Source organism: Anomaloglossus baeobatrachus, chromosome 5 (genome assembly GCF_048569485.1).
Source record: "Anomaloglossus baeobatrachus isolate aAnoBae1 chromosome 5, aAnoBae1.hap1, whole genome shotgun sequence".
NCBI lineage: Eukaryota > Metazoa > Chordata > Amphibia > Anura > Aromobatidae > Anomaloglossus > Anomaloglossus baeobatrachus.
Window position 1 is genome coordinate 268,003,437 of NC_134357.1, and position 19,716 is coordinate 268,023,152.

Below are 19,716 nucleotides of genomic sequence, written 5' to 3' on the forward strand. Positions count from 1 at the left end.
ACCGAACATAAATGGGGTAAGTTTAAGGATATACTACTAGAGTCCTGTAAAAAACGTATACCCTCTGGTAATAAAATGTCCAGGAATAAAAAGAAACCACTATGGATAAATAAGACTGTACAAAGTATAATAAAACAAAAACAAAGGGCATTTAAAATCTTAAAGGCTGAGAATACAGAAATAGCATTGCAGGAGTATAAAGATATCAATAGGAAATGTAAAAAAGAAATCAAACAAGCAAAATTAGCTACTGAAACAAAAATCGCCAATGACATTAAAATAAATCCCAAAATCTTTTATAAATACATTAATGCCAAAAGGAAAACAAAGGATAGTATCGGCCCCTTAAAATATAATAACAAGTTAGTTATAGAGGACAAACAAAAGACTGAGATATTAAATAGGCATTTCTCATCTGTATTCACCAAGGAACTGACTGTACCAGGGATCATTCAACAAGTGAAAAATCAAAGTCCACCACCCAATATAATTAATTTAACACAAGATGAAGTACGCCTACGTCTGAGTAAATTAAACATTGACAAATCCCCAGGGCCAGATGGCATTCATCCACGAATATTGAGGGAATTGAGCTCCGTAATCGACAGACCGCTGTATCTCATCTTTTTAGACTCACTTGTAACAGGGTTGGTGCCTCAGGATTGGAGGATTGCTGATGTGGTACCGATATTTAAGAAAGGTAAGAGGGTAGATCCAGGCAACTACCGTCCAGTAAGCCTGACATCAGTAGTATGCAAAGTTTTTGAGGGCATTTTAAGTGATGACATGCAAAAATATATTGCAGAAAATAATATGATAACTGACAAACAGCATGGATTCATGAAAGATAAGTCGTGTCTAACCAACCTGTTGGGGTTCTATGAGGTGGTAAGTTCAAACCTGGATATTGGTAATGCAGCTGATGTGATTTATTTGGACTTTGCAAAGGCATTTGATACTGTACCACATAATAGCCTTATACTAAAGCTCCAGAAGCAAGGACTAGGGGACACAATATGCAACTGGGTAAGGAATTGGCTAAAAGATAGGAAACAAAGAGTAGTCATAAATGGTACATTCTCTAAATGGGCTATAGTCAGCAGTGGGGTGCCGCAGGGATCTGTGCTTGGACCGATTCTTTTTACTCTCTTTATTAATGACCTTGTGGATGGGATTGATAGTACAGTGTCAGTCTTTGCCGATGACACCAAACTATGTAGGATATTAAAAACTGACCTGGATAGTACAATATTACAAAAAGATCTGGATAAGATGTCAGAATGGGCAGATACTTGGCAAATGAGATTTAATGTTGATAAATGTAAAGTAATGCACCTAGGACGGAGTAATCCTTTAGCTGCGTATACATTAAATGGAAGTAAACTCGGGACTACAGAACAGGAGAAGGACTTGGGTATTCTCATTACAAATAAGCTGAGCAGCAGCACTCAATGTCAAGCAGCAGCTGCTAAAGCAAACAAGATTTTAGGGTGTATAAAAAGAGAGATTAGATCCCGTGATCCCAACGTATTGTTACCCCTCTATAAATCACTTGTAAGGCCACATCTGGAATATGGGATCCAGTTTTGGGCTCCACATTTTAAAAAGGACATTCAGAAGTTAGAGTCAGTTCAAAGGCGGGCAACTAGACTATTACAAGGAATGGAAGGCCTCCCATATGATGACAGGTTGAAAAAGTTAGATATGTTTAGCTTAGAAAAAAGACGTCTCAGAGGAGATCTCATTTATATGTATAAATACATGTGTGGTCAATATAAAGGACTGGCACATGACTTATTTCTTCCAAAGACAGTACTAAGGACCAGGGGGCATACACTGCGAGTGGAAGAAAAGCGATTCCGGCAGCTAAATAGGAAAGGGTTCTTTACAGTTAGAGCAGTCAGACTGTGGAATGCCCTACCACAGGAGGTAGTAATGGCAGATACTATAACAGCTTTTAAAAAAGGGCTGGATGATTTCCTCAGTACACAAAACATTGTTGGTTATAAATGACTTAGTGACTAAATGTAGAACTGGTGGAGGAAGGTTGAACTAGATGGACCTAGGTCTTTTTTCAACCTAAGTAACTATGTAACTATGTAACTATGTATATAGGCTGTCACATTAAAGACGTAAAAAAAAAACTACAAAGGCCTACAGTTGAGTCTCCTACCAATTCAGATCGGTGATATCTGTCACCTCTGTGGCATTTGTCACTCCTGGAGGATGAGGCCATGGAAGAAGAAAAAGGGCTGCCACGTATGGAGCAGCAGATCACTGTGGTGGGAGAAGTGGGTATGCCACAGCTGATGACTAATCTGTTTTTTTTTTTGTCAAATAACCTTCAGGGTATTGCAGAATAAAAAAAAAAATTTCAGGCTTGACCATCTTTTACTCTCTGCCTTCCCAAGCAAAAAGCTGTTCAATATCTTCAACCTCCCTCCTTACCCATATGCATAGCCGGCTTTACCTATGTGCGAGTGGTGCGGTCGCACAGGGTGCTGGCTGGCAGACAGCAGAGGGGACGCCCAGGGAGCAGGAATGCACTTTCACTTTGCTGCTCCTTCGGTGCACAAGCTCCAGCAGGGAGCGCCCCGACCCTCCTCTCGGCACTGCATAGTCTCTGCTTCCTGCACAAGCTCCAGCAGGGAGTGCCCCTCCCCCTCCTCTCAGCTATGCATAGTGTCTGCTTCCTGCACAGGCTCCAGCAGGGAGCGCCCTCCCCCTCCTCTCGGCTCTGCATAGTGTCTGCTTCCTGCACAGGCTCCAGCAGGGAGCGCCCTCCCCCTCCTCTTGGCTCTGCATAGTGGCTGCTGCTCCCTGTGCACAGGCTTAAGCAGGGAGCGCTGTTGTGAATGTTAGTTATGTTTTGGCTGCTGGGAGGCTCCCTCTGGTGGCCAGGAATGGTTTGGACTTGGACCAGGTGTGTTGTGCAGTGGGTGTTTCCTTTGCTAACTCTCTGCTTATTTAATCCTGGTCTGATTGCAGGCTGTTGTCGGATGTCAGTTGTTCTATGTATCTCTAGCCTGCTTAATCCTGCTCTACACCACATCTTCCCCAGATAAGTGCTTGCTCTTTATTTATTGTCTGGTTCTTTTGTTTATCTGGGTTTGTCATTTGCTGTGGTTGGTTTCAGGTTATTTGCTTGTAGGGATTTTCCCCCTCAGTGGATTGTTGGGGAACTCCCTGCAGTTCTGTGTGGAGTATAGCTCCTTTGGGTCCATGTGTTTGTGGCTTGTTGACTTGTTATGATTCTTGTTTTCTGTTCATTGGTATGACAAGGGCACCTGGTATAGGACGAAGTTCAGATCTAGTGATCTGAGGGCCTTTTTGTACTATCAGGAAATTGGTATTTTGCAGGGCTTTTCTCTGGCCACCATCAGTTCCTTTCCTGTCCTTTCCTATTTTAGTCAGCGGGGGCCTCACCTTTTGCTAATCCTGTCATCTATCTGTGTATTGTGTTTTTCCTATATCACCGCAGTCTTTGAATGTGGGGGGCTAGCTATTCTTGTCTATTTTCTGAGGCAGAGAGTTATTCATCTTTCCTACCTTTAGGATAGTTAGTTCTCCGGCTGGGTTCGCGGTGCACAGGATGTTAGTTCACCCCTCGGCTACTTCTAGTTGTGATGGTTAGTAAGGGGATGGCGGCCAGATTAGATGCCAATGATTTGTGGTGGTCTTCCATGGTTCCGGATCATAACAGTACATCCGGCCCACAAATTTAAAGGGTACTCTTAAGAAGGAAAAAAAAAAACTGCTGAGAATTTTTTTTTTTGGTGTTTTTCCTCTTCTTCTTTGGGTTTTGTGGAAGATTTCTTTTGTCTAGCATGGATGAATTAGATGAGCGTGTTGCTCATCTTGATGCTAAGGTTCATCATATAGAGTCTTATCTTGCACAGACTCCCCTTGCAGAGCCTAAGATTCCTGTTCCTGAATTTTTTTTGGGAGATAGGTCGAGATTTTTGAGCTTCAAAAATAATTGTAAATTATTTTTTGACCTGCGCCTAAGTCCTCAGGGAATCCCGTACAGCAGGTTAAGATTGTCATCTCCTTGCTGCGTGGTGACCCTCAGGACTGGGCCTTCTCTTTAGCGTGTGATGATCCGATTCTCAGTGATGTGGACTCCTTTTTTCAGGCCTTGGGTTTATTATATGACGAACCCAATATTGTGGACCAAGCAGAAAAGGTCTTGTTGTCCTTAACTCAGGGTTTGGATTCTGCAGAAACGTTTTGTCATAAATTTCGAAAGTGGGCGGTCCTTACCAAATGGAATGATGATGCGCTTGCGGCTCTTTTTCGGAAGGGTATTGCTGATGCTGTGAAGGATGTAATGGTAGGATTTCCCGTCCCTTCTGGTCTTGATGCCTCTATGACCTTGGCCATTCAGATTGATAGGCGTTTACGTGAGCGCAGGAAGATACCTGCTGGTTTTGTGCCTGTGGAACAGCCTTTGGAGCCTATGGAGTGTGATAGGGTCTTTTCTAATGCTAGTCGGCAGGGGTTCAGATGGAAGAATAGACTGTGCTTCTATTGTGGAGACACTTCTCATAACATCTCTGTCTGCCCTAAATGTGAAAGGAGATTGGCTACTTCTGTTACTGTGGGTTCTTTGCAACCAAAGTTTCTTTTGTCTATCACATTGATTTGCTCATTGTCTTCCTTTTCTGCATTTGCCTTTGTGGACTCAGGGGCAGCGCTCAATTTGATGGATTTTGGGTTTGCTAGGGATTGTGGTTTCCCTATGGTTCCTTTGCAAACTCCTATTCCTTTAAGGGGCATTGATGCTACCCCTTTGGCAGAACATAAACCCCAATTTTGGACCCAGGTGCCTATGAGAGTTGCACCAGCGCATCAGGAAACTTGTACATTTTTAGTATTGCATAATCTACAGGATACCTTGGTACTGGGATTTCCGTGGTTGCAGACCCATAATCCGGTTCTTGACTGGAGATCCTTGTCGGTAGCTAGTTGGGGTTGTCAAGGTGTGCATCAGAACCTTTCCGTGTCATCTATGTCTGCTCAGGCAGTTGATGTTCCGGCCTTCTTGTCTGACTTCCGTGATGTATTTAATGACCAGGAATATGATTCTCTGCCCCCACACCGGGACTGTGACTGTGCAATTGAGTTGGTGCCTGGTTGTAAATTTCCCAAGGGGCGGATTTTCAACTTGTCTGTGCCCGAACATGATGCCATGCGGTCATACATCAGGGAATCCTTGGAGAAGGGGCACATTCGACCCTCATCTTCTCCTTTTGGGTGCCAGCTTCTTCTTTGTTGCTAAGAAAGATGGTTCGTTGAGGCCTTGCATTGATTACCGTCTTCTTAATAAAATTACGGTCAAATATCAGTACCCTTTGCCTCTGATGTCTGATCTGTTCTCTAGAGTAAAGAGTTACAAATGGTTTACGAAACTGGATCTCAAGGGTGCGTATAATCTCATCCGTATTAAGGAGGGTGATGAATGGAAGACGGCTTTTAATACTCCTGAGGGGCATTTTGACTACCTAGTGATGCCTTTTGGGCTCACTAATACACCCTCCATCTTCCAGGCCTTCATGAATGATATTTTTCGGGACCTTATTGGTAAATTTTTGATTGTGTATTTGGATGACATCTTGATTTTTCTGATTGGGACTCTCATGTTGGGCAAGTACGGGATGTTTTTCAGATACTTAAGGATAATGCACTGTACGTTAAGGGGTCAAAGTGCCTCTTTGGGGTGCAAAGGATTTCCTTTTTGGGCTTCATCCTGTCTCCCTCCACTATCGAAATGGACCCGGTTAAGGTTCAGGCTATTTACGACTGGGTGCAACCGACTTCTCTAAAATCCCTGCAGCGGTTTTTGGGGTTTGCTAATTTTTACCGTAAATTTATAGCCAATTTTTCTGCCATTGTCAAACATCCGACAGATTTGACAAAGAAGGGAGCTAATGCTTAGCATTGGACCCCTGAGGCAATTGTGTCCTTCCAGGAGCTTAAAAGGCGATTCACTTCTGCCCCAGTTCTGCAGCAACCTGATGTGTCTCGCCCATTTCAAGTTGAGATCGATGCCTCAGAGATCGGAGCAGGTGCTGTTCTGTCTCAACGAGACGCTACTTCGAGTAAACTTAAGCCCTGTGCCTTTTTCTCTCGGAAGTTTGCTCCTTCTGAATGGAATTATGATGTGGGGAACCGGGAATTATTGGCTATGAAGTGGGCATTTGAAGAGTGGAGGCATTGGTTGGAGGGTGCTAGGCATCAAGTTGTGGTGCTTACAGACCACAAGAATCTTATCTATCTGGAATCGGCCAAGAGGTTGAATCCTCGGCAGGCCAGGTGGGCTTTGTTTTTTACCCGGTTCAATTTTGTGGTCTCTTTTTTGCCGGGCACCAAGAATGTTAAGGCCGATGCCCTTTCCAGGAGTTTCTGCGCGGACTCTTTGGAGTTTGTCGAACCGTCTACTATCCTGAATGATGGTGTAGTTTTCTCGGCTATTTCGCCTGATCTGCGGTTGGCACTGGCGGAATTTCAGGGGGATAAACCTGAGAGATGTCCTACAGGGAAACTGTTTGTCCCAGACCAATGGAGAGACCAAGTTGTCTCTGAGGTTCATTGCTCTGTTTTGGCGGGTCATCCTGGCATTTTTGGTACTTGGGATCTTGTGAGACGCTCTTTTTGGTGGCCTTCCCTGTCCCGAGATGTCCATCGCTTTGTGCAGTCGTGTGGAGTTTGTTCTAGGTACAAGCCCTGTTGTTCACGTTCTAGTGGGCTATTATTGCCTTTGCCTGTACCTAAGAAACCTTGGACGCACATCTCTATGGATTTTATTTCAGAGCTTCCCGTATCTCAGAAAATGACTGTGATTTGGGTGATCTGTGACAGATTCTCCAAGATGGTCCACTTGGTTCCCCTATCTAAGTTGCCGTCTTCATCAGAGTTGGTGCCTTTGTTTTTCCAACATGTTGTTCGTTTGCATGGTATTCGCGAAAACATTGTTTCTGACAGAGGGGTGCAGTTTGTATCCAGGTTTTGGAGGTTTTTTTGCACCAAATTGGGTGTTCAGCTGTCTTTCTCCTCGGCGTTTCATCCTCAGACCAACGGTCAGACTGAAAGGGCTAACCAGACCCTGGAGACCTATTTACGGTGTTTTGTTTCTGCGGATCAGGATGACTGGGTTTCGTTTTTGCCTTTTGGCTGAATTTGCCCTTAACAATAGAGCTAGCTCTACCACGTTGGTGTCCCCCTTTTTCTGCAATTTTGGGTATCACCCTAGATTCCTCTCAGGGCAGCTTGAGACATCTGACTGTCCGGGGGTGTATTCGGTGGTCAACAGAATGCAGCAGATATGGGGGCAGGTAGTGGATAAATTGTTCAGTCCCAAGAAACTGCCCAAAGGTTTGCCAACCGGCGTCGGACTGTTGGTCCCCGGTTTAAAGTAGGGGACATGGTGTGGTTGTCCTCTAAACATATTCCTATGAGAGTTCCATCTCCTAAATTCAAGCCCAGATTTATTGGATCTTATAAGATTTCGGAGATCATTAACCCTGTATCTTTCCGTTTGACTCTGCCTGCGTCATTTAAGATTCACAATGTTTTCCATAAGTCCTTGTTGAAGAAACATGTGGAGCCAGCAGTTCCTGCAGCAGCGCCTCCTGACCCTGTTTTGGTACAAGGGGATCTGGAGTATGAGGTTGAAAAACTTCTGGATTCCCGTCGCAGTAGGCGTCAGCTTCAGTACCTTGTGAAATGGAAGGGTTATGGGCAGGAGGATAACTCTTGGGTTGTGGCTTCTGACATCCATGCGGACAGGTTGGTTCGCACCTTCCATCATGCTCATCCCGAGCGACCCGGGTGGCGTGGGTGAGGATTCAGTGACCCCTCCTCACGGGGGGGGGGGGGGTACTGTTGTGAATGTTAGTTATGTTTTGGCTGCTGGGAGGCTCCCTCTGGTGGCCAGGAATGGTTTGGACTTGGACCAGGTGTGTTGTGCAGTGGGTGTTTCCTTTGCTAACTCTCTCTCTCTCTCTTTCTTATTTAATCCTGGTCTGATTGCAGGCTGTTGCCGGATGTCAATTGTTCTATGTATCTCTAGCCTGCTTAATCCTGCTCTACACCACATCTTCCCCAGATAAGTGCTTGCTCTTTATTTATTGTCTGGTTCTTTTGTTTATCTGGGTTTGTCATTTGCTGTGGTTGGTTTCAGGTTATTTGCTTGTAGGGATTTTCCCCCTCAGTGAATTGTTGGGGAACTCCCTGCAGTTCTGTGTGGAGTATAGCTCCTTTGGGTCCATGTTTTTATGGCTTGTTGACTTTATGATTCTTGTTTTCTGTTCATTGGTATGACAAGGGCACCTGGTATAGGACGGAGTTCAGATCCAGTGATCTGAGGGCCTTTTTGTACTATCAGGAAATTAGTATTTTGCAGGGTTTTTCTCTGGCCACCATCAGTTCCTTTCCTGTCCTTTCCTATTTTAGTCAGCGGGGGCCTCACCTTTTGCTAATCCTGTCATCTATCTGTGTATTGTGTTTTTCCTATATCACCGCAGTCTTTGAATGTGGGGGGCTAGCTATTCTTGTCTATTTTCTGAGGCAGAGAGTTATTCATCTTTCCTACCTTTAGGATAGTTAGTTCTCCGGCTGGGTTCGCGGTGCACAGGATGTTTGTTCACCCCTCGGCTACTTCTAGTTGTGATGGTTAGTAAGGGGATGGCGGCCAGATTAGTTGCCAATGCTCTTGACACCTTTTGCCAATGGTTTGTAGTGGTCTTCCATGGTTCTGGATCATAACAGAGTGCCCCTCCCCCTCCTCTCAGCTCTGCATAGTGTCTGCTCCTTGCACAGCCTCCAGCAGGGGGCGCTCTCCCTTGCTCTTGGCTCTGTGTCCTCTCTCCTCCCGACTTTACCAGAGAGAGGGGGAGGGGCAGCAGCACTGCCGGAGATGCTGTTACAAAAGTCCCACTGAAATCCTCGAGCCCAGGAAGTAACTGTATGTGAGTATAATGTGTTGTGTGTCATCTGTAGTGTATTATGTTCTGTCTGTGTGTGTTATACATAACATGTGTGTCCTGTATACTGTGCAATATCTGTCTGCCTATCTCTCTATTATATATCTGTCTATATCTAAGTATCTCTATTATCTATCTATCATATATCTGTCTATCCCTCTATCTTTCTTTACCTATCTATTGATCTGTCTGATATGTATTTGTCTATCTATCATCTATACAGCGTTGGTCTGGCACACAGGCACCAGTCAATGCCCCAGAGGGCTCTCTAGAGCTATGTGCGCACAGTGCGTTTTTCGCAGCGGTGTTGTGCGTTTTTGTGCATTTTTGTACTCATAACTGCATGACTTTGCTTCCCCAGCAAAGTCTGAGTTTTTATTTTTGCTGTCCGCACACAACTTTTTTTTTTTTAAGCTGCGTTTTTGAGCTTAAAAAAAAAAATGGACATGTCAATCCTCTCCTGCGTTTTTTTGCGTTTTTCCCCCATGCAATGCATTGGAAAAACGCAGAAAAACGTAGAGATCAAAAAAGCCGCAAAACGCAGCCAAAAACGCACCAAAACGCGGTAAAAAAAGCAGTGTCAAAAAAACGCTGTGTGCGCACATAGCCTAACTGGACATAAAAGGGACCCACTGGCAGGACTGCAGCTGGCATCAAAGATCCAGAGCTCCGGCCCAGAACTTCTTGGCCGGAGCCCCGAATCTTCTGCAACCACCGTACTGAACTATGTCAGCGTCGCACCGATACAGTTCAATCCTGTGACAGAGCAGAGAACTCCCTGCTCAATCACTGCCCGTCTCCTAAGCCACAGACCGCTGCAGACCTGTGTCTTAGGAGACCGTATATCCACAAGGGATATGCAGTGACATCATTGCATCGCGCTGCCTCTGCAGGCCACCATAGAAGAGAAGATGGAGGCTGCGGTGCTGGGAATCAGGATTAGATGAGTATAATTTTTTTTATGTATTTATGGGAACTGTGAGGGCTCCTGTTTATAAGAGGCTACGTGGAGGCCACTGGTGTATATGGGAGCCTGTGTGAGGGCTCCTGCTGTGCATAGAAGGCTGTGTGAGGGCTCCTGCTCTGTGTGGAAGACTGTGTGTGGGCTCCTGCTGTGTATAGGAGGTTGTGCGGGGGCTCCTCTGTGTAAGAGGATGTGTGGGGGCTCATGCTGTGCATAGGAGGCTGTGTGAGGACTCCTGCTCTGTGTAGAAGACTGTGTGGGGGCTCCTGCGGTGTATAGGAGGCTGTGTGGGGGCTCCTGCTGTGCACAGGAGGCTGTGTGGTGCTCCTGCTGTGCATAGGAGGCTGTGCGGGGGCTCCTGCTGGGCATAGAAGACTGTGGGGGCTCCTGCTGTGCATAGGAGACTGTGTGGGGGCTCCTGCAGGTATTTACATATAGTTGTTGTGTGGCCTCTAGCGTTAACTGCTCCTGTGGACCCCAGACACCCCAGTCTGACCCTGCATCCATCTCTCTGTGTCTCTGTTTCTGTTTCTGTGTGTCTCTGTCTCTGTATTAGACTCTGTGTCCCTGTGTTTGTCTCTGTGTGTGTCTGTCTCTATATCAGTCTCTCTGTGTCTCTGTCTCTGTGTGTCTCTGTCTCTGTACCAGTCTCTGTGTGTCTGTCTTTGTGTGACACTGTGTGTCTCTGTCTGTGTGTCTCTGTCGACATCATATTATCTGACACATTACCTGTCTTATACTAAGAATGTTCTGTGTTGCCTATAGCAACCAATTACAGCTTCTATTAATGACCTGTAACTCCCAGCTCCATTGATTTTTAACCCGGCTTCGCCCGGGTTAATAACTGTTGTTAACAAAATAGAATGTATTAACATTCCCGGGATAGAATGTATAAATAGAATGTATTAACGCCCGGGATAGTAACTGTCTCTCTGTTTCTTTCCCATTCTCTGTCTGTCTCCCCCTCTGTATATATCGCTCTGTCTCTCTCTTTCCCTGTCTGTCTCTGACTGTCTCTGTCTCTTTCTCCGTCTGTCTCAATCTCTTTCCATGTCTGTCTATCTATCTCTTTCCCTGTCTGTCTCTTTCCCTCTGTCTCTTTCCCTGTGTCTGTCTCTTTGTCTGTCTCTTTACCTGTCTTTGTCTCTTACCCTGTCTGTCTCTTTCACTCTCTTTCCCTGTCTCTGTTTCCCTGTGTCTGTCTCTGTCTCTTTGTCTGTGTCTGTCTCTTTACCTGTCTGTGTCTGTCTCTTAACCTGTCTCTCTCTTTCCCTGTCTTTCCCTGTCTGTCTCTTTCCCTGTCAGTCTGTCTCTTTGTGTCTTTCTCTTACCCTGTCTATGTCTCTTTCCCTGGCTGCATTGTGACAAGCCAACATTCCATATAAGGGCGTGGCTGCGCATTCTTCTGAAGTTCTGGCTGCACTGTGGCTCCCAGCTCCATTCGCTTTAATGGAGGCAGGTATTTTGGTGAATAACTGTAAAGAGCGGGGTTAAAATTTCCCCTCAAAACATAGCCTATGACGCTCTCGGGGTCCAGAAGTGTGAGTGTGCAAAATTTTGTGGCTGTAGCTGCGACGGTACAGATGCCAATCCCGGACATACACACACACACACACACACACACACACACACACACATACAGCTTTATATATTAGACTAGCTGTACTACCCGGCTTCGGTTAATAACTACTGTTAACAAAATAAATTGTATTAACAAAAATGTATTCTGCACACAAAAAACACAAAACAAATAGATATAAATGTAATTATGTCTGTTTCCCCGTCTGTATATATCTCTGTCTCTCTCTTTGTCTGTCTCTCTCTTTGTCTGTCTGTCTCTTTCCCTGTCTGTCTCTGACTGTCTGTCTCTTTCTCCATCTGTCTCAATTTCTTTCCCTGTCTATCAATCTCTTTCCCTGTCTATCAATCTCTTTCCCTGTCTATCAATCTCTTTCCCTGTTTATCTATCTCTTTCCCTGTCTATCTATCTCTTTCCCTGTCTATCTATCTCTTTCCCTGTCTGTCTATCTCTTTCCCTGTCTGTCTATCTCTTTCCCTGTCTGTCTATCTCTTTCCCTGTCTGTCTATCTCTTTCCCTGTCTGTCTATCTCTTTCCCTGTCTGTCTATCTCTTTCCCTGTCTATCTCTTTCCCTGTCTGTCTATCTCTTTCCCTGTCTATCTCTTTCCCTTTCTTTCCCTGTCTGTCTGTTTCCCTGTGTCTGTCTCTGTCTCTTTGTCTGTGTCTGTCTCTTTTGTCTGTTTCTTACCCTGTCTGTGTCTGTCTCTTTGTGTCTGTCTCTTACCTTGTCTATGTCTGTTTCTTACCCTGTCTGTGTCTGCCTCTTTCCCTGTCTGTGTCTGTCTATTTGTGTCTGTCTCTTACCCTGTCTATGTCTGTTTCTTTCCCTGTCTGTGTTTGCCTCTTTCCCTGTCTATGTCTGTCTCTTTCCCTGGCTGCATTGTGACACGCCAACATTCCATATAAGGGCGTGGCTGCGCATTCTTCTGAAGTTCTGGCTGCACTGTTGCGCCCAGCTCCATTCGCTTTAAAGGAGGCAGGTTTTTTGGCGAATAACTGTAAAGAGTGGGGTTAAAATTTCCCCTCAAAACATAGCCTATGACGCTCTCGGGGTCCAGAAGTGTGAGTGTGCAAAATATTGTGGCTGTAGCTGCGACGGTGTGGATGCCAATCCCGGACACACACACACACACACACACACACACACACACACACACATTCAGCTTTATATATTAGATTTCACATATAGTGTGTAATATAATGTAATTCTGAATATTGACCTGCCATATCCTAAAGGTGTGTAATATGCGCTCTGTTAGGATTTCACTTGTCGATTCGAGTAGTTGTCATTTCATCACTCATATGTGACTTGTTATGTATTATCATCTTATAAATAATTACCAACAACCTACTACACATGGTAGATAGTATACTGCTACCCAGTACATGGATAGTACATAGGATTAGTGGATATATAAAAGAACTACCACTGTGCAGATATGGACTAATAAGGGCTAGTCGCAATATTTAACAGGAAACATAAAGAGGACAAACGACCAAACACCCAGATAGTTTTATGAAGAATTTATTTTTAGAAAAGTGCACATGTAAAGGGTGAAACAGGAATAATACAGGACTTAAAAGCCCCAAACAAGGTCACAGAACCCACATGTATATAGCTACTAGACATGCTAAATGATGAGACACCTTTACTATGGAAATATCGGGAGCGTCCACTAGATGTCACTAGAACACCCCGTGCCATAACCTGCGTGTACATATAACGTGACAGGGAAAATTCCCACCATAGTCAAAACAGACAGTATATATACTCACTATGGAGCCACACGAGACGCTGGGTGCCAAATAAGAAAGGGAGGAGACCGTGACCCACCCGACGGCCGTTTCCGCAACTCGAGGTTGCCTTCGTCAGGGGGCGTGGTTAGAAGGGCCAGGATGTGAGGTATATATATAATCCCATAGCCAATTACCAGGCGAGCCTCTATGACCCATGTAATTGCGCTGCGTATGGCTCCGCCCCTGGATACCAGCCGCGTCACCAACCACACTGCCGGGGGTGTAAACACCCACAACCACCTGATCGGAATAGACGCGGATGACAGCCAGGCAGCGGACAGCAGCACAACACACGGGTACCGGCACACATGGAAAAGCCAGGATTAAAGGTGAAGCTGTGGATGATTGTCCAGATATTTGGATTAGTGGTAAGACCGCATTCTCAATCCCACAGTATCACCAGACTAACGGGATCGAATCCCCACTCCAATCGCTTATAACTATGCGATTAATATACACCACTGCATATGATACAATACCAATAAGACGTGTGTATTACAAAGTTCGTTCAAAATCATGTGATGCAACTATATATATATTTAGCAGACACACATCAGAGCAGCATAAACCATATTTTATGTTACTCATTATAAACGGACCCGCTCAGATGTGTGTAAGCACGCTGACAGCAATACTGCGCATATCATAAACTATGCGCAAGCGGCTATGTCCACATATATAAAAAGGTGCAGGGGAGTTGGGAGAGTTAATATATATAAATATATATGACACCAATACCACAATAATGCGAAACTTTGCTTGTATAACAAAATAACCACCAATAATTGAGAAAGCAAAAAATAATAATGATTAAAAGGGGAAACCTTTATTCACAAAATAAGTTAAAAACACATCAAAACATGGAACCGCCCAGGTGACGGATGAAATATAAACACATGGGGGTACAACACCAGTGGTAACAATTAGCACCACCATATACCACATCAATTAATAAACAAAGTATCAGTTTTATGTCTATGCATGTTTGTCAATGAATACTATAGCCAAAAAGGGATACAAGTGTATCATACATAAAGAGTAATATAGACAAGGTAAAGAGGCTATATAGTAAAAGCTTATAAAGCATGCATCATGGCATCATATTACCAAATGGAACAGGTGGTATCTGTGTAGCGACCCCCACCAACACTGACGCGCGTTTCGCAGCTCGTGTGCTTCGTCCAGGAGTGTTTTTAACTTATTTTGTGAATAAAGGTTTCCCCTTTGCTTCGTCCAGGAGTGTTTTTAACTTATTTTGTGAATAAAGGTTTCCCCTTTTAATCATTATTATTTTTTGCTTGCTCAATTATTGGTGGTTATATAAATATATAGCCAAATACGAACAATGCTCATAAATGAGAACATATACTACATATCAATACATATCATACTATAGACTCGAACATATAACCTAAACCAAGGACCAGGGAAGGGGGCGGAAGGGAGGGGGAGGGGGGGGAGGGAAGGACAATAGATTGATTGAACTTATTAACAAATGCTGTGATATCCTTAGATTCAAAATTCATAGTCGACGTGCAGCTCGCCAGGATGACGTCCAGAAATCGGAGAGGAATCCAAAACCAGAAACTCAACATGAGGCCCAAAACTAACATACAAAAGGAGAAGGAAAACCATAGTTAAAATATGTAACCACACAGTTAAAACATTAAAAACAACCTGCACAGGGCAAGCACATGCATACATACTAATGTATACGTACATATATAAATATAAATATGTGTAGTGGAATGGTCTTAGAGGAATGATGCAAAACTCAAATTTTCATTGAGGCCAGAGGGATACACAGTGTTTAATCTGTATATCCATCTGGCCTCTAATTGAGCCAACCTCCTGCTCACCACGCCTAATACCCAGGTCAATCTGGTTGATGCCCAAAACGCGGAATTGTGAACTGTTTGATGCATGGTGTACCAAAAAATGTTTGGGAATAGTTTTTAACGTGGTTTTATCTACCTGGCCAGGTGCCGCCTCAATCCCCAACACATGCTCACGTACTCTAACCTTTAACTGACGAGTAGTCAATCCTACATATATCCTCGGGCATGGGCATGTAGCGTAGTAAATTACTGCCCGTGATGAACATGTAATAGATTTCTTAATATAGTATCTCTTATTGCCCGAGGAGTCAGAAAAGGTATTTCCGCAACATATGTTGGGGCAGGCGACACATTGGCCACAGGGAGAACAGCCACTACAGATCTTAGGCCGCATACCGCTCAAAAAAGTCTTATCTCTATTATTCCCCTCATAGTGGCTGTGCACCAATAGATCACGAAAATTAGTTCCTCTACGGATGGTGATCTTTGGTTTCTCTGGCAAAACCTTCCTTAAGGTCCAGTCACACTAAGCAACTTACCAGCGATCCCAACAACGATAGGGATCGCTGGTAAGTTGCTAGGAGGTTGCTGGTGAGCTGTCACACTGCGACGCTCCAGCGATCCCACCAGCAACCTGACCTGGCAGGGATCGCTGGAGCGTGGCTACACGAGTTGCTGGTGAGCTCACCAGCAACCAGTGACCAGCCCCCAGTCTCCTAGTTACAGCACACATCAGGTTAATTAACCCGATGTGTGCTGCAGCTAAATGTGCACAGAGCAGGGAGCAGCGCACACTGCTTAGTGCTGGCTCCTTGCTCTCCTAGTTACAGCACACATCGGGTTAATTGCCTGATGTGTGCTGCAGCTATCTGTGCACAGAGCAGGAGCCGGCAGCACAGGCAGTGAGAGCGGAGGAGTCTGGTATCAAAGGTAAATATCGGGTAACCAAGGACAGGGCTTCTTGGTTACCCGATGTTTACATTAGTTACCAGCCTCAGCAGAAGCCGGCTCCTGCTCACTGCACATTAGTTGTTGCTGTCTCGCTGTCACACACAGCGATCTGTGCTTCACAGCAGGACAGCAACAACTAAAAAATGGCCCAGGACATTCAGCAACAACCAACGACCTCACAGCAGGGGCCAGGTTGTTGCTGGATGTCACACACAGCAACATCGCTAGCAACGTCACAAAAGTTGTTCGTTACCAGCGATGTTGCTAGCGATGTTGCTTAGTGTGACGGGGCCTTTAGAGTGGGGTCAGCCATCAATATTGGCCAGGCATGTTCTAAGCTGGCCCTCACTAGATTGAAACTGGAGCTATAATTCGTGATAAATCGAACCTGATTGGAGGGTCCAGGGATAGAGTTAGTATACAGAAGTTGATCCCTATCAGAATGTTTCACGCGATGATAAGCTCTTTTTATCATGCGTCTACTATACCCCCTCTCCCTGAATCTCTCCATCAGGTCCACCGATTGTTTCTCAAAGTCCGCATTTGTAGAGCAAATTCGACTTAGCCGTAAAAATTGGCCAGTAGGAACTGATCCAATCATATAGTTGGGATGTGCAGATGACGCATGTAACAAGGTGTTTGTGGAGGTTGGCTTACGGTACAAGTCCGTTTGTAGAATATGGTCACCGTCTTTGCTGACAAGGACATCCAAAAACTCAACTTGCTGGTGTGACCATTGATATGTGATAAAGATGTTGCGTCCACTGGAGTTCAATAAGGATACAAACTGCTGTAACTCAACAAAAGAACCCTGCCAGATAAGGAAAATGTCGTCAATGTACCGAAAAGAGGACGCAGTCCATCAACGACTCCCGATCTGACAGGGGGAGGTCCCTCTCCCACAGCCCCAGGAATAAATTAGCATATGAGGGGGCAAAAGCCGCCCCCATTGCAGTACCCTGGAGCTGTAGGTAGAAGGACCCTTTAAAAATGAAAAAATTATGAGTCAATGAGAACTCCAGAAGACGCAAAACCAACTCATTAAAGTCTGGTGGGTTAGATGTAGTGTCCAGAAAGAACTTTGCCGCCCGCAGACCATCACTGTGGACAATACTGGTATATAGGGACTCGACGTCCCCCGTGTCACTACCTGCAAAGAGTCCATCTACCTTCCTCAGGAAATCACTTGCGTCACGAAATAACAGAGATATATAAAATATATAAAATAGGATCCAAGTCTCACTGATCAACAGTGCTTAATACAGATGCTGGTGAAACAGCAACTTCTGCAGTGACAGAGTCAAATAGTTAGAAGTCTAAAAGCAGATAAACAGGTTTAGCCACCATGAGGTGCTAAATGGATGCCAATGAACAGTCAGATTAAGTACAAAGACATGAATGCATGAATAAAATCCCAGCCGGTTTAAGTAAACATACCCATAAGTGCACAAAGCCGGCCTGATAAGCAGCAGAGAAGACCCCCCGGAGAGAGCCCCGACTTATACATTTCACAATCTCAGCTATAAGATTATTTCATCAGGGGGAGGTGGAACCCTGTGAAGCAACCATGTGTTTTTATACATGGTGCTCCCATGCTCCAGCTGCTCCACCCCCACTCTGTCAGCGTGGCCGGACCAATCGCAGCTGGTGACCAGCACTGTCAGCAGTCAACGCCCTTTTTTTTTTTTGTAGCGTGCATGTGCGGAAAGCGGGGACATGTCACCCACGAACCGCGCACGTGCGCAGGCGATAATGACGCCGACAGAGCTGGGCCAGCAGGTCACTGATGCAACCGCGCCGACGGGGGGAGGAGGGGCGGGAGCAAGCATAAGAAGACAAGGATAAGTAAATATGCAATGTAACAGTAATAAGAGAACATCAACTGTGACATAAAGTCTTAAATGTAACTTGAAAGGTCCTAGCCGTGACCCAAGAGGAAGATAGATGATAAATATCAAGGATATACATAGGTAATTGTGGACAATGTGCCACTGATGAAAAAACATATACTATAACATCAAACCCTCAATCTTAATTCAAGTGTCATAGTCGTGGTACAAAGAGGAAGGTAATCAATGCATAATACATGAGTTCCATATCAAAGTTAAACTAAATAAATATGAACAGTATAACACATGAGGAGATCATATACTGTAGCACAGATTAGTCAATATCACAAAAAACATCCCAAGTCGTGGCACAGGAGAAGAATGACCATTGTATAATATACATAAACTTCATGTCACAAGATGTTCAATGTAAATTGAGATCTCCTAGTCGTGGCACAAGAGGGAAATAATCATTATACAATAACTCCATGATCATAAAAATATGAATATAAACACAATGACACTGGTGAAAAACATAAGTATAACATAGAGAATACAATATTGCTTCAGATGTCCCAGTCGTGGCACAAGAAGGAAGATAATCAATATATGAAAAAAATCCATGTCGATGTTCAATGTCAGAAGTGTGGTTCCAGAAGAGTGCCAGCAGAAAAAAATCAGTGGATCTAAAATGAAAATACAAAAATTGTATAACATTAAAAACAAGGCACAGAAACCAGGAAGGTCAGAGAAGAGAGCAGTCATCGTAAGAAAGGCGCAAAACTCAGATGCTCATTAAGCCCCCTCGGGGACAGTGTACCTAAGGTATAAATCCAGCGTGTTTCACGTTGGGCGAGTATTTTGCGTATATTCCCACCCCTCGCCCCCCCATGTATAACATCAATACCCCTGACTTTCAGGGATGTTGGATCACAGTCATGAAAAACACGAAAGTGGCGAGGGAGGGTTTTAAGAGTGGAAATGTCAACCACTGTCCGGGCGGCAGCAATGTCCCTCACATGTTCCCTCACCCTCTTGCGCAGCTCCCTACTAGTAAGACCCACATATATCATGTGGCACCCGCACGTGGCATAATATACCACGTTGCTGGTACAACACGATACATAGTGGCGTATATCGAAGCTGCGCAAACCATCAGCAGAGGTGAAGGAAGAAATCCGAAGAACATTGCTGCAGGCCAGACAATGGCCGCAAGGAAAACAGCCCCTGAGGGGGGTACCAAGGTCAAGAAAGGTGGTGGGTCGATTAGGAACGTAGTGACTCCGTACAAGCATGTCACGTAAATTACGTGACCTGCGAGGCGTCATTGAGGGGCTTTTGGGTAAAAGGTCACATAGAACAGAATCAGAAAGGAGAACATTCCAGTGCCTGCTCAAAATAGATCGCATATTGGACCACTCGTGATTGTAGGTGGAAATAAAACGGATTTGGCTAGGATTTGAGGAACCGCCGGATTTCGCCCCACTACTATATAAAAGAGTGGATCGAGGGGTATGCTTCGCTCGTAGATAAGCCCGCTTAATACTCCTATTGCTGTAGCCCCGCTCTTGAAACCGAATTTGTAAATCTGCCGCCTGTTCCTCAAACAGAGAGTCAGACGAGCAGATACGTTTCATACGTAAAAATTGACCAGTGGGGATGGCCCGAATAGTGCACTGATCATGGGACGACGAGGCATGAAGGAGGGAGTTAACCGAAGTCGTCTTACGGTAGACATTAGTCTGGATCTTCCTATCTTCACCAATTTGAATA